The following is a 15,854-nucleotide window of genomic DNA, read 5'->3' on the forward strand; positions in this document are numbered from 1 at the left end:
TTTTTTTTTTTTTAACCTGCTCTAGTGATGATCTCTTGATAAATGCATATTTTAAGTCAACTTTGAAACTCTGTGTGAACTAAGAAACGATTGAAGCAAGTTTTGAAGTATATTTTTCGAGTTTTTTGGGGGGGAGGGGTGGAAGGTATTGTCGATTTTAGCAATAATAATAATTTTAAAATATCAGGAGATTTTTGGTACTGGAGAAAACTGCAACAACCCTGGTTAGGACTCTCGCACTTTTTTTTTTTTTTTTTTTTTTTAACATACACGCTTTTTCATGTTATTTACTGCAGACGTTCCATACTCTCGGAGAACTTCAAAATAATAAGTTGGATGTCTTTGCTTGTTAGTGTTTAGTTATAAAAAATGGTCCATAGAAAGTTTGCTTGCAATGAAATTTCACTACAGATACAGCACACACATACACTACAGAAATAAGCAGTTTAATATGCGCAGGGGTACTTTCACACAACAAATAAATACCAAACATTAGTTCTGAACATTGTATCTGCATATCAAATGTGTAATTAATGTGTAAACCTAACTAGTTAATGACATTTGTAATCATTTTCTGATCGGAAAAACAAAGCTATTATTTTGAAGTCGTGGTGCACGAGTAGGTTAATGAAATTAATAAAAATGATTTTTTAGAGTAAATGTTTTCCTTTCACTCTTGTAATCTGCTATATCCTACATTCTTCAATTTCGTCGAGATAGTGTTTCAATCTTACTGCAAATAGTTGTTGGTTGCGTTTATTGCTAAAACACTTACAAATGAGAGCAATAAAAGTTAGATTACTTTTTTAAAAATCTTATTTTACAAATACTATGTTTTACGAGTATAAGCTTAGACTCTAGTACTTTTTCCTCTTAAATAAAAACATTCATTCTGTGTATGTGCAGCTATTTTCATGGAATATGGATTATTATAACTATTACCGGTACTGTATGTCCGCTGATGCGAAAGCAAATTGTCTTTCTTTAATTTCCTTAAAGCAAATATTAGAGAAATGTATTTACAATATAGCTACATACATGTATCAACAGTTTCATCATCTATCTTCTTATGACTCAAGATAAAATTTGATAACAGGTTTGTTCAGTACTTTTTTTTTTTTTTTTTTTTTTTTTTGAGAATTTGCAAGAGAATTCTTTGAGAACTCATGTTTGATAGTCTGTAACTCAGGAACAAATAACTGCACTCATAATATTTCATATACATATTACACTCGTCGGGGGAAGGGGTGACTAATGGAGTGCTCACCTCTGGTTACTGAGTTTTCTGTGGTTCTTCCGCTTTCTCCCATTTTTCTCATTCCATGATTTCATTCATCACCATCTCCCTTGGTCTCAATGCATAATCGTGGGACATTAAACTAAAAATTAAAAAAAAAAAAAAACTCGCATGCCATATAGTGTTCGTATGATTGGTTTTATTTTCAAAATATTAAATGAAGGGAAAACATCTACCCATAAAATATTCTGAGTTGATCGGATTGTTAGACTGTTGGATACGGGTTTTGAATACTGCAGTATTTAAAAAGCCATAAAGGATGCTCCCGTTCACACCTGTAACAACTTCAGTGGCAAATTAATGCTAAGTATTACACAAGCGTTATTTTGTAAATTACGATTTATCCGAAACCGTTTTTTATAAAGATGTAGATTAAATTATAGACAGGAAACAAAATCAAGACGTGTGTACGTCCCACAATCAAAGTTAAACTCTGTTTTTCTAATAGTTATCTGTATACATTGTAAAGAAAAGCTGTTAAGCATAATTTTTAAACATGAATGTAGATTATAGTGTAAAAATTTTGAAACCATCTGACCAACCGAATTGGAATTTAATGTTGGAAAACATTGATGACATTAGAGAGTACTAAATTTTTAATATTAATATTTAAAATAATATATCTGGTCAAAGGAATTAAGAGAAACGAAAATTTTAGTTTAACGCTCAGTGGTTACATCCTAGGGACTATTTATCATGTTATTTACCCGAAGGTAAATTCTCGGAAATTAGTAACGTAGTTAGGACGGGATTATGAGAAACTAGAAATAGGGAGTTTGGTGAAACGATTGATTGAGATCCACTGAAGGTATTGACAAATTTGTCCTAAATGACAACATTAAAAAAAAAAGAAAAGAAAAAAAAGAAAAAAACAAAAAGATACGCAACACCACGAGAAAAAAAAATAATTTTGCAACTCCAGAATAAGGCTGTCTGAACTCTTTAAATGTCAATTTTATATACAAGAAAAATAACACATTCTACCTAAAGAAACTTTATCTCCTTTCTTCTTGGGGCCGCGGTGGCTCAGTGGTAGAGCATTCACCTTTCGTGCATGAGGTCGCGGGTTCAAACCCTGTTCCCAAGGGAACTTTGTGGTGGACAAACACCGTGTACGTGGGTTTCCTCGCGGTTCTCCCGCTTCCTCCCACTTTCTTCATTCCACCATTTCATTCCTTTCTTGTCACCTCCGCCTCCTTTAGCCTAACCACCATAATTGTGGGACGTAAAACTCCAAAATTTCATCTTTTCCTTTTTTATTTTTTTAAAAAAGAAACTCTATTTTAAGAAGATACTACAGAAAAATAATTATTGTATAGAAAACCTTGCTTCAATACATACGAAATACAATTAGCACACGTTACAAATTGATAAAATTTTAAAAATTTGAGTTTCGGCAGTCTTATTCTGGGAGTACGATTTATTCTGGAAAGGGTCTACTTGGAGTTACGTTTTGTGCTCAAAGTTATAAACCAATAAATATATAGGGCTTTAATTGAAATCATACGGTTACAATGGGTACGTATTCTTGGTTGGTGTTTTTTTAGTTTAGCTTCCCTTTCAGTATCTAAGCTATATACAACGTCGAGCTACAGTTCAATGTGGGATTCGAATCTCATGACCTCTCATTAGGAATCGAACCAGAGTCCATATACCTACTAGGAAGTTCTGTTTACGTTTTTTATGTCGGCAATTATTACTCTATACTGGTCCTAACGTAGGTTAAACATCAGCTACAAATATCATACGTAGTTAAATTAAAATTCTACCATGATGGCATAAATACTAATTTTTCTTAAATAAATTCAACACCGAAAGCTAAAGAAAAAGGAAGATTTCTACTTCTTCGTAACAGTTACATCACAAAACCAGTGTTACTTTCGAAACAGGACAAGAAATCATCCACGATTAGCCACGAAAACAATGCTGCACATGTTACAAGCCGTACATCTTAATTGAATTCGTTGATAGAAGTCTACACAATACATGTCTACAAAAACGGTTAGTATAATTGTGCTAAAATAAGTATGATGTATACAGCGGGTATAGCAATAATTGCAACAGGATCTTATGAACTTTCATCTTTAATAAAACCTTTTTACTAAAAGTGAAATAATAAGTGAGAAAAGATGCTTTGGCGTTACTTACTATGCCCAATGAATAATTTAAAAAAAAAAAAAAAAAAGTCTCAGAATTTTATTTTGAGACAAAGAAAAGAAACAACAGTGAATTCAACCTTGGGATCGCACGTGTTGGCCAGAAGCTTCATACGCACCTCTATGTAACGACTGCCAAGTTAAATTCAGATGCTATGCGATGAAAAGAATTCGTTCGAACTCAAAATACAAAAAAACAAACTTGAAGGCTACGAAAGAATTCTAGAAGGATAAAGGCAGGATACACGGGCATAGTTAATGAGAAAGATTGTAACGTGAACAGACACTTGTGTGTTGATGTCCCTATACGCAAAGGAAGAGTTTATTTGATAGCAGCAAAGGTTCACAATTACTTGCAATCAGACAAATCTACATATATACGAAGACAATACTTCCAAGTTATACAATTCTCTTCTCTTTTGCCCCACTGGCATGGTCGAGTGGATTCAGCATTTATGCTTGCGAGCGCAAGACTCACCTGTTCCAGATTAGAATCCCACTCACGACATATGTGATAAATGTTTGGCTTTTTACTCTTTTCACTTCGTTCATTTTCTAAGGCCAAAACTGTTGGAAGTTACGCTCAAAAACACATTAATTTGACTTTTTGATCCCAAATAAATAAATAAATAAATAAATAAAAGGTCTGCAACCTGAACACATACGAAAGACAGGGCAAAATTTAAGGTCATTTCATTTCATTTCATACCACGGAGTATTTATAAGAAAGAAATCGCCATATAAGAAAACTCGAAAATAGTTTTATACCTAAATATACTAGAATTGTGTAAAAGTAAGAAATCTCCATAACTGAAAAATAGAGTGAGTTTTAAGTAGAGTTGTTTATTGCCCGCGAAAAAAAAAATTTGCTTTTATTATATCGATAGTGTATTTTACTTCATAATAAACTTTACAAAACCTACAAAAAATGGAAAATAAGTATATACTGTAGTTACTATCAGCATCTTCAAGTACTTGAAATCCTACTATGGAGGAACGTGGCTTAGTGATACAACATTTATTTGTGATACTAGGGTTCCTAGTTCGATCCCAGGCCATATGAATTTGTGGAGGACAAAATCGTGCGCGTGAGTTTTCCGGAGTTCTCCCGGTTATTTCCATATTTTCATAATTCTTCGCTCTCATTGATCACTTCATCTCCTTTAACATAACGGGTATAATAATGTGGTGTAAATGTAGAAATTTCATTTATTTGCTCTCGTGCGAAGAAACACCGTGAAACGGTTATTCCGGTTGGCGTAATTTTCATCGCAGTATCACGTACTCAGCAGTAAGTGACAGCAAAGGCTTGATAAATCTTGCTTGCAAGTACTAGCCAGACCATTTTACAGTCACAATGTTTATACAAATACTCAAAAATCACTTTACGACACAGTAAACACATCAATATTTTTTTTTTTTTTTTAAATTTTGCTTATTGGCATGTCTCTTACAAATGAAGAGCTGAATTTCTTGAGGATATGTTCAGTTGGACGGCGGCCACTTCTTTTGAAATACAAGTGATCAATAGATTGCTTTGGGTCAAATAGTTCAACGGGAGGTCCATTTAGATTTATGAGCATCAGCGAATTCAAATTAGAAAAATATACTAACGAGCAGGCGACTGGATTTTTCAACCCCTGGTGATAGCTTTAAGCATCTATTACATCTTGGTTTATTGTACTTCGAAAGGCACAAAGCTATAACTGCTTTTCTATTCTTCGTCTTTTTCCTTCTTGAAAATGGTCAACAGATTAATTTATGGATCCTCTACTGAAAAGACAACACAGTAGATGCAAAATGACAGAATTGTATAAGCTATAGGCATAGTTTAAAGAAGAAAATGACTGTTAGTAATTAAAGTTCGAAATTACTACTCGCACAAGCTAATTATCACCAGTAACCATCTAGAATTTTTCTAGACTTGACTACTAGATATGAAATTAATCGTTAATTCTTTAAATGCATACGTTAATTTCTTTACTCAGCTCAACAGCACATCGATCCACCAAGACGCTCATGTATCATGGTTCACCAATCGCGTGCTTTGAATTCCGAAGCAATCGAGCGCGTTTGCATATTAATTGTCCACCTACAAGTGTAGCCAACTTCGAGTAACAGGAGAAAGTTAACTGGTGATTTCGTTTAGCTCTTATACGATACTTAAACATTACGCACATCCGTAACCAGACTCGTATTAGACAATTTGTCAACAATTTTGAAATTCGTTTAAATATTTTCAGAACTGGAGCCCAGTACAAGTTTTTTTTTTTTCGAAATGAAATCTTTCAGTTTTACGTCCCACGCTTATACCGGCTAGACTAAAGGAGATGGTAATGATGTGAGTGAATGAAATGGTAGAATGGAGAAAGTGGGAGAACCTCAAGGAAACAAACACACACCGAGTTTGTCTACCACAAAATCCACTTGGATCGAACCATGAACCCCACGCAGGAGATGGTGAACGTTCTACCACTGAGCCACCGCGACCCAGAAATTTTTTCGAGCCCTGATCATTTATACTATATTAAAAATGATACATTTACAGTGCTCAATTCCGTTTATATGTTTGTGGCCAATTCTTTTTGAGAATAAGATCTCGGAAACCACAAGCTCTAGAAACGTGCTGTTTTTACTGGTTTATTTCACGTTTTGTACAGACCTGTCAGTTCTCATTCAAAATTTCAACAAAAAAAAGTACCGTTATTCTTTTATTCAACAGTTTATGGGTCATTTTGACCCCATAAGATTAACATTGTCGCTAGGGCGAAGCTAGGATTCATATCCTTGTGTTAGGCAACCAGAAGGGGAGTTACGTATGACAGGTTGACGGACACTCCAGGAGCTTTGTTCAAATCTGAATGGCAAAACCTACTACATGATTGCAACTTCAAAGGCCTCAAGAGCCGCAATGGATATGGATTTATAAGGGGAAAATCATCATCTTTTATTTCTCCAAGTTTGCTACAAACTCACTGTAACATTTATACATTAAAATGCTACGTTTACATGTTTGTCTATAGCAATTCACCCCCTTTGAGTCGTCCTGTCCTTAATGAATGTGTAAAGAGATATGGACAGATAGTGACGAAGTGGGAAGGAGATCCATGGCCATATCCAGTGTTTCTTTCAGAAATCATGTGCCGGGGGCACTCTACAACTACGTATTAATAACACCTACAGCTACTTGTCTTAAATTTTTCTGAAGACGCGCAACAAGATGTTCAATTGTCACTTATCTGTTCATGGTTGGCAGTTATAGACACATGGAACCACCAATCTCTAAATATGATTTTAAAAAATAGCTTCAGCACGAGCTTTACAACACTTGTAAAGTAACAATATTAAAATATTTATTTATTATATTCTGAAACTATTTATCTCCCATTGCTGGTACTATTCTAGTAGGTCCTCGGGGGAAGGGGGACACTCTTAGAGCTCCGGAAGCACTGCCCCTCGAAAAATATGCCGGTACGAAACACTAGTCATATCAGAATGATGCGCTCAGTAGACAGCGCAGGTTCGGCTAGTATGTATTAATTGTTTTACGTCATATGTAACATGAAGCCTAGTTTTATAATATTTAAAGAAATATTCGTAAAAAGTATTACACGAAATCGTACAGCAACGAAATAAATTTAGTTCAGTTACTATTTCATACAAGTTTTTCAGGGGGGGGGGGGTTAAAATAACAGAATGACGAAAGTAAAGATAGCCCACTGATTTATATGTAGAATTATTTTCTTTTAATTATATGATTTTACTGAGTTGTTCTTCAAGTTTAGTTAAATGTCCCTCGCTTATTCAAAGCGGATATGCATTATATATACAAATGTAATATTTCTTAAATCTGATTATTAAATATTACAATTATATACAGCAAAATGTAACTTTCAGAAAGTAAGGGACATTTAAATAGATTTGAAGAAAAAACTAGCAAGATCAAACCATTGAAATTTTGATTCATTTCGGAAAACTAATTTCCCCATACAGGTCAAAAATAAAGATGGCTAAGGTATTCACCACAGCTGAGGAAAATTCCAGAGAAGAATCGTTATTTTCAATCTTAGGTTTTATTCCTATTTCTTAAAAAGAACATCGAATGATGCTTATTATAAAAGATAAAATATATATCGAAACTTTCTACTCGGAAACAGTAGTAAATAGCAATATTACACAATTTATACTTACAGAGACAACCATAGAAAAGTATATAATACATAGAAACCATGTACTATATAATCCTTGCTTAACTGGAACAGGCAATAAAGGTACAGTAGAAAACTGCTACTTCGCAATCAGTGTAATCTCTTACAGATAGGAAATTTTCCTCAGAGAACAATGCACATATTTCACAGAAGAATAAGACATACGTATAAGAAAAAGTTACAAGTGAAACGTGGGAAGAGACTCTCAAAGAGACATTTCATTTCATAACAGATAAGTAAATTATGTTCTAATCTTTCACTTTCACACAATCTCAATGTCATCAACCAACAATATTATGAAACTCCTCAACACAATAAATCCACCAATATATATAGGCTTCACTATTCACTGTTTGGTTATATATTAATTTAATTGCTAATCTTTGAAAACAGTAAAATAACATACGCACGATATATTGTGCTCTAATTAACCAACCGTCATCGAATCCCTTTCCACGCCATGATGACATTCACACGGTATACAAAGTATTAACTTATTTGTTATGTAACTCTCATACGAAAACTTGAAATTAATATACACTATGATTAGCACGCGAATTCGATTAACATGGTACGCAATTCGATTCACCATTAGTGGCATAAAAGTTTTGGAGTTGACGTAACTGAGGTAAATGAAGATCTATCTGAATTAAGACGTAGCGAACTCTGGTCTGGAAAACACAAAACAACTGTTCGAACATCAATTAAAAGTTTACATTAACCCTTGATAACGTGCAATGCCAGAAATTTTAATTACCATAGGTCAGGTCGATAAATGCTTCTGTGCAAAGCCAGAGAAAGTTATATTCTCGGGATATTATTTTGAAAATAAATTATTGATTCAACTGTTTAACAATCGATTGACATTCATGGTCCCCAAGATTCCCAGATCTCACAGTCTGTGATTTCTTTTGGTATGGTCACTTAAAGACAAAAGTATACAAACATGACCTGCATCAGTTGAGGACCTGAAGACACGAAGCATCGAGGAAATCAATCAGATTCTTATGGACATGTTAAGTCATGCAGTTGACGATGTTTCTGGATGGCTTCAGGAATGTTTACGTGAAAACGGTGACTATCTTACTGATGTAATCATCAAGACATGAGGCCATCTTGTAAATGTGGATAAATTAATTCATTAATGGCATATCATGTACTATTCATAACCACAAATACACTTATTTTGAAATTCATCATCATCTTTTATCTTCTATTAAAAAAAAACGTTATTTTGAAATACCCTTTATAAGCCCTGGTAAGTATATGAACATTCTTCCAAAATCATCTTTTATGTTTAATGGTTACTTATTTCCAATGAAAAAAAAATCACAGTATACCTGGATTACACTAAATGAATATAATCGGCTAAGCTCTGATATTGTGGCCAATGAATTTGGTGAAAGCCAATTCTAAGTGAAGTTCCTAATTCAGTCGCAAGGTGGCGCAATTGCTTTAAGTCAAGGTTCCCACGTCACAATTTATGAATTTGCAGGTCTCTACGAAACCAACTACATTTTTCCCGACAAGGGCCTTCCTCATCTACTATGCATATACAGGTGTATAATATATATATATTGTAAAACAAGAGATTTTGCAAAACAAAATAATTTATCTGCTAAAATATTCCCTACCAAATAGCCGAGCAAGGCAAAAAGAGAAATGGGTTCTGAAAAGTAAAAATCTGAATAGCTGCATTTAAAATTCCCTGAATTTTCCAGGTCGGTAGTGCTTTCTTTTGACAAAATGTTGAACTACTAGGTGTGATGAGTACAATATGAGTATTGCAATCTCAAGATAGTTTATTGAGCTCTATTGTTATTAATTATTTTTAATGATAATGGTTGTCTAATTGAAACATACTGTCGAATGACATTTGCTTTAATCTCATTAGCCTAGATTTTATTACTACTACACTTAATCCCACACAAAAGGCATCGACGAAGCAATAAGAATGTTAGAACCAAAGAATGGTCATCTAAAACTACTGATATCAGTCCGGATGCATTTTGTTTCAGACACGGAGTTACCATTTACGATGAGACATCGTCAACTTCCGATCAAGCCGACACAACGTTTGCTATGACTATCAACAAGTTTGAAGATCAAACGTGAGGCTTCGTTAAAAGACTGGATTCTTTAGAAAATAGTTTCCGTTTAATTTCAGATATGTTGGGGACTACAATTTAAATCTGCGGTGTTACCTCCCTTACCCTGACACAAATGGATAATTAAGTATGTTGTGTAATATAATTTAAATTCATTCGAAATCTTCATATTATGGATAACTTAACGAGTCCATACTTAAACTACTGGATTTACAGCCTTGCATTAATTAAAGAACTCGATTTCTTCGAGGGTTTATTTATAACTTGGAAATTACATCTCCTAATTTTTAACTGAATTGGAATTCCAAACAAGTGAGGTGATTTGTAAATAAATAAATAAATAAAAGAAACGTCATGTTGCGTGAAAATTATAAAATTAAAATCTTAATGATGGAGTGAACTCGCCCCATCATCCTTGACAAACTCCGATCCCAAACAACGTCTACTGTAAACTTCAAGGAAAGCACTCGCTACATTTTATTAAAATCAAGTATCCAGGGCCGTCGTGGAAAATCAGCGCCCGGGGCGAGAGTATACGACGGCGCCCCCATACATATATTCCAAGCAATTTTTCCTATCTTTTTCCTTTTTCTCCCGAATTTTTCGCCCCCTTAATTCGGCGCCCGGGGCCGTCGCCCCTGCAAATATCTACAAATATATATATATATATATATATATATATATATATATATATATATATATATATATATATATATATATACAGGGTGGGCCATTTTAATTAATCCACGGAAATATCTGAAAAATGATAAAACATAGAAGAAATGTTTCAAGTACACGTTATATATTGCTAAGGGGGAAAACCATTTCCGCCAAAAGTACCCCTCTCCACCCCCCGGAAATGGGGGTAACGGGGGATAACTTTGAAATGTCAAATGGGAACATGGGTCGAGTAATACCTCGTTCGAAAGGTCTTGGAAAACTAAATAACGCTGAACCAAAATTTGTTTCATATGGAGCACCAGTTTTAAAATGGCCGCCATGATATAGTTCGAAAATTCCAGTAGCCGTAGTATGAAAACCATGAGAGGTAAATGAATGGAACAAAATTGAAATACGTAAATATCATAGGGCATATCGAATGATGTGACCCCTGCGATCCCAGCGGCTTCCCTGAAGGGATCTTGTGAGCTAACTTCAAAATGTCTATGTCCGACCGGACAACGTTCGGGCGTACGCTTGACCTACCCAATGCTGTTTGGAAGGCAGACTTCAGGGATAGAGAATTAGTGCACTCAGTTAATGCGGATGGCCACAGTCAAGGGCGCCCATAAGGGGGGCAAGGGGGGCTCTCGTTCCCCTAGAGGAAATTGTGCTTCGGAATATCGAAAACTCAATAGAATTTTTAGAATAGCTACAGCAAAATATGAAACTATATTTGAAATGTCGCTTTTTCTTGCCTCCTTGGAAACCACAACATGGGCGCCCTTGGCCACAGTTACATTTTGATTAACTATTAGCACTCATGTCATATTGTGAGCTTGAGGGACGAAACAGTGTGTACGTATATCCCCGAAATGCTTTCCGAATAACCAGCACGCATTGCATAAAAGTTTCTGTGGCGACGGAGATGAGCAAATTCACACGTTTGTAAGTTCCAGCAACTGCATTATTCGACAACTTCTTTCGTACAACGTTCCTTCTGTTTTCGCACCAAATCATACTTAGCCATACAGATATGCGTTACCATTCAAATAAAATTTCACCTTTTTTTAGTCACTACAGCGTCATGCTTACAAACAAATGTTTCAACCATACCATACCTATTTGTAAGGTAGCCTTAATTTGCGAATTAGAGTTCTCATTTGAACTTTCACTGTTACTTTCCACCCCACTCACATACAGAGCACAGGAAAAGATTATTTTGCAGGACTTGGATATCTCTCTATACATTATGGCAATTTTACTCTAACATTTTTATCTCTGTTGTATCATTCTCGAGCCTTGGAACGCCTCCGTGGTTTTCCTATTTAATTTTCGTTATTTTCATTTATCTCTACCCGTATTCATACTATGGGCACTAGACGTTTTCTTAGACACATTCACCATGTCTTGGCGATCATTTTGAAAACAGTGTCTCATGTCGAAAATATTCTTACAGAAGCTGTTTGATGTTCATTTGTCCATGTAACATGATGTTACTCGCTTCAAGTTGCTATTTGAAATTTTCAAGTTGGCCCCGGATACCTTTCAGTGGAGTCACCCCGACAACACCTCTCGATGTGCCTTGCGTCAGTTACCTACTCCAGTTTTTCTTCTGTTGATTTATCTCCAATCGCTTTCATACTACGGATACTAAACCTTTTCTCTGACACTGATACTATGTTTCGGCGGCCTTTTGAGAACACTGCCATTTCACGTCAATCGTTTTCTCCTGCAAGATGTTTGATTTTGCAAGATTTATCGAACGAGGTACCACTCGACTCATGTTACTATTTGAAATCTTGAAGTTAGCCCCCAAGACCCCTTCAGGGAGGCCACTGGGATCACAGGGACAACACCATTCGATATGCCCTATGATATTTACGTATTTCAATTTTGTTCCATTCATTTACCTCCCATGGTTTTCATACTACGGCTACTGGAGTTTCCGAACTATATCATGGCGGCCATTTTGAAACTGGTGCTCCATATGAAACAAATTTTGGTACAGCGTTACTTAGTTTTCCAAGACCTTTCGAACGAGGTATTACTCGACCCATGTTCCTATTTGACATTTCAAAGTTACCCCCCGTTACCCCCATTTCCGGGGGGTGAGGAGAGGTACTTTTGGCGGAAATGGTTTTCCCCCTTAGCAATATATAACGTGTACTTGAAACATTTCTTCCATGTTTTATCATTTTTCAGATATTTCCGTGGATTAATTAAAATGGCCCACCCTGTATATATATATATATATATATATATATATATATATCAGTCTGTGAGTAACGCCAACATGCAAAGTACAAAACATTTAAGAGTTACCAGTTGCATACACATCTAAGGAAAAAATAAGATATTCTTAGTCCTTATTATAAATACAAGACGTCCCAGTCTATCAGTCACACTAATACCTAATAGTTCTGTGAAGTTAATCATTGTCGCTAGTTGTGCTGCCTCCTGCATGACACCAAGAGATGTTGCTACCGTACGGACAATTTGCAGATGAGCCGAAGGTTTGGGAAAACAACTAGCTTTTAAAGAATTTTTTTGTGTTACACACTAATAGATTTTTATCAATTAGCATAAAAGGTTTAAACGTGTTTCACAACAAATGGTCCACCCTGTAAATGTGTATGTGTTTTAGACGAGGTAATTAATCTTTTTTTTTTTCTGACTGGTTATTTGACCAAATTTGATGTTTCTTTTTCGCATCAAGGTTACGTTACACGGGAAAGTAGTGCTTAAACGTAATCTGAATGTACTCGGGACTTTATCCGAGGCAAGTACCATAGCGGGGATCGAATACAATGTCATACACACAGAAAAATAGCATCAGTCACTTGCCCATGAATGCTTCTTAACTGATTTTAACCTCAAGTAACAGGAGTAACTTTTTTGCTTCACCAACAATACACATCCGATATAAATAGATTTTAACTCAGACACGAAATTTATCATGGAATATTTTTTTTCAAATGGTGCACATTCATTTCCATATTATTGGCACATTTCAACTTCAGTTATTGGAAAGTGTTATTAGAAAACTATACACCATAACTAATCAAATAATTAAAATCAAATATTCTTCACAACGGTTATTGTAGATCTATGTTTATAAATTCTTACACCACAATAAGAAAAAACTGCCTGCGCTTCACGATTCTTAAAAATAACTTTTGGTAGTTATCAGTATAATGTTCGAAATATTGTTTTCTTCTTTTGATGTTTAACAAATTAAGATACGCATATTCTTAACCAAAGCCTCAAAATTTTTCCTCGTTCAGAAATGTTAAGTACCGCTATAATTGAGGGCAAAATTATTTATAAATTAAAAGAAAAAACTAAATATTACCATATTTTATATTTTCGTAGGCGCCTATTGAAACACCTGAATAGAGAGACATCTCATAATTCACTAGGGAAGGAAAGGCAGATAATGAATGTGTTGCCAAGCTGTAAGAACAGCGACTTATTCTGACTTCTTTCAAGTGCGCCTTGATTGAGGTCTGATTCCCCGTTAGGGTATATGTATTTCGTTTTTCATATTAAATTGCGTAGTTCATATGAATTGCACAGTTCACAAAGAAGTCTCAGGGTTTAAGACAGTTAAACCCTAAGCAAGTAAACACACACACATGATCTAGAAGAGGTTTCATGAATTCAACAGAAGAGAAAGTAAAGACTAAAACCTCTGTTGGAGTAGTACCCGACCCGCATTTTCCGCTTGAATAATAACATAAGGGTACGCGACATAAAACGAAGAGCGGTCAATACGTTGTTATAAGAATTAACTACAGTCGCATTTTCTGGCTTTAGCAGTTTGTGAAATAATTCCAGTAATGGTGATATACATAGCAGAGCATGAAGAACGTATGACGAAATTAATGCAAAGTTTTTATTAGGAAAAAAGTTTAGGTTTATTTTATTTTACTTTTACGTTTCACAATTATGATCTGTACGCTAAAGGAAAGAACGATTAATGAAAATAAAGGATTCTGACAATTTTACTGTATTTGACTTTGAATTAGCGTCCCTTTCAGCAGCGAGCGGGAATCGAACTCGAGTCTCACACGTCAAAGGCGCGTACGATAACAGCTTAGGCATGACGGAAATCATGATTGTGACAAAATTGAAGGAATGAGAATATGGGAGAAAACGGGAGAATCTCGCAAAAACCCACTCACACTATGATGTCCAACACAAACTTCTATGACCTAGGATCGAACTAGAACCTCTTGCCCCTTGGATAGGGTGACCAGACGTACTGATTTTCGCAGCACAGTACTGTTTTTTAGAGCTGTCCTGCGTGTTGCGAAGACGCATAGAAAATCGAGAAATGTGCTTCTTTTTTAAAATGTCCTGCAAAATATCCTGAATTAACTTATTTGCAATACTTTAATGTTTCATTCTTTATTCACAACATTTTAAATCAGAGACACTCTTTTTCTGAATGATATAGACCACTGTGTTTTTCAACACTCTTCAAAAGATTATGTTTCATCAAAATGTTATGCTTCTACATACTTAAGTTTTCTTTTCCATTAAAGTGTTACTAAGTTATTCCATCAAATTGTTTTAAGTTGTTTCATCAGAATTTATCATTCATGAAAGTACTTGATGAAATGTTGAATTGTTTCAATACTTCAGTTTTTTTTTTTTTTTTTTTTTTTTTTTTAACAAAAATGAATGATTAACTTAAGGTTAACGTTAAATGAAATAAGGACATACATATTACTGACGAAATAAACTATCATACACTATTGTGTCTGTGTTCTACTTTTTGCTTGTCAGAATCTGGTCATCTTAACCTTGGAATACAGTTTTGACTTACGTTTCACTCATTTTTCTCTTTATATGGTAATATTCTCAATTTTAGCATTGGCCCTTCTCGCAGATTAATGCATGTGCCTTTAGTGGTCATGGTCCCAGTAGAAAAGCACAAAATATTCAATTTCATTATTCATCCGTCTCCTTTAACCTAAGGGCATAATTGTGAGGCTTTAACTAAAGAAAAGTTTATTTCATTTTCAATTCTGCTATTGCAATAAGAACTAGGCTATAAGAATACAGATGCAAAATGAAATTGCTTCTTTCGGGCATTAACAATTAACCAACACACTGATACAATAAACTTACTCAAGAACAAAGAGCTTCCATATAAAGCATATATTTACACTACTGTCAGAAACAATCACGACAAGAGGCCCGAAACTAAACGTACCCAGACTTTACTGTCAATTAGCTAAAAATTAAAATGTGAGTTACGTTTTTTCGTTCCCGTGACGACAAATTACGTTCTTGAGAATCTTAACGTTCTCTGTGTACTAATATTAGAACAAATGTAAATCTACACACATTGTTCTTGAATGTCGTACAACACAATTACATTCACTGTTGCGATTTCATGTTTACTGTGAAGTAC

General features: G+C 34.8%; 1 protein-coding gene across 6 annotated transcripts in view; it reads right to left on the bottom strand.

The window, feature by feature from the left end:
- LOC145662414 (USP6 N-terminal-like protein) overlaps positions 1-15,854 on the bottom strand; it is a 318,623-nt gene that overhangs the window by 269,750 nt on the left and 33,019 nt on the right. The gene's annotated exons all lie outside the window — the stretch shown is intronic.

Source organism: Thermobia domestica, chromosome 10 (genome assembly GCF_964235325.1).
Source record: "Thermobia domestica chromosome 10, izTheDome1.hap1.1, whole genome shotgun sequence".
NCBI lineage: Eukaryota > Metazoa > Arthropoda > Insecta > Zygentoma > Lepismatidae > Thermobia > Thermobia domestica.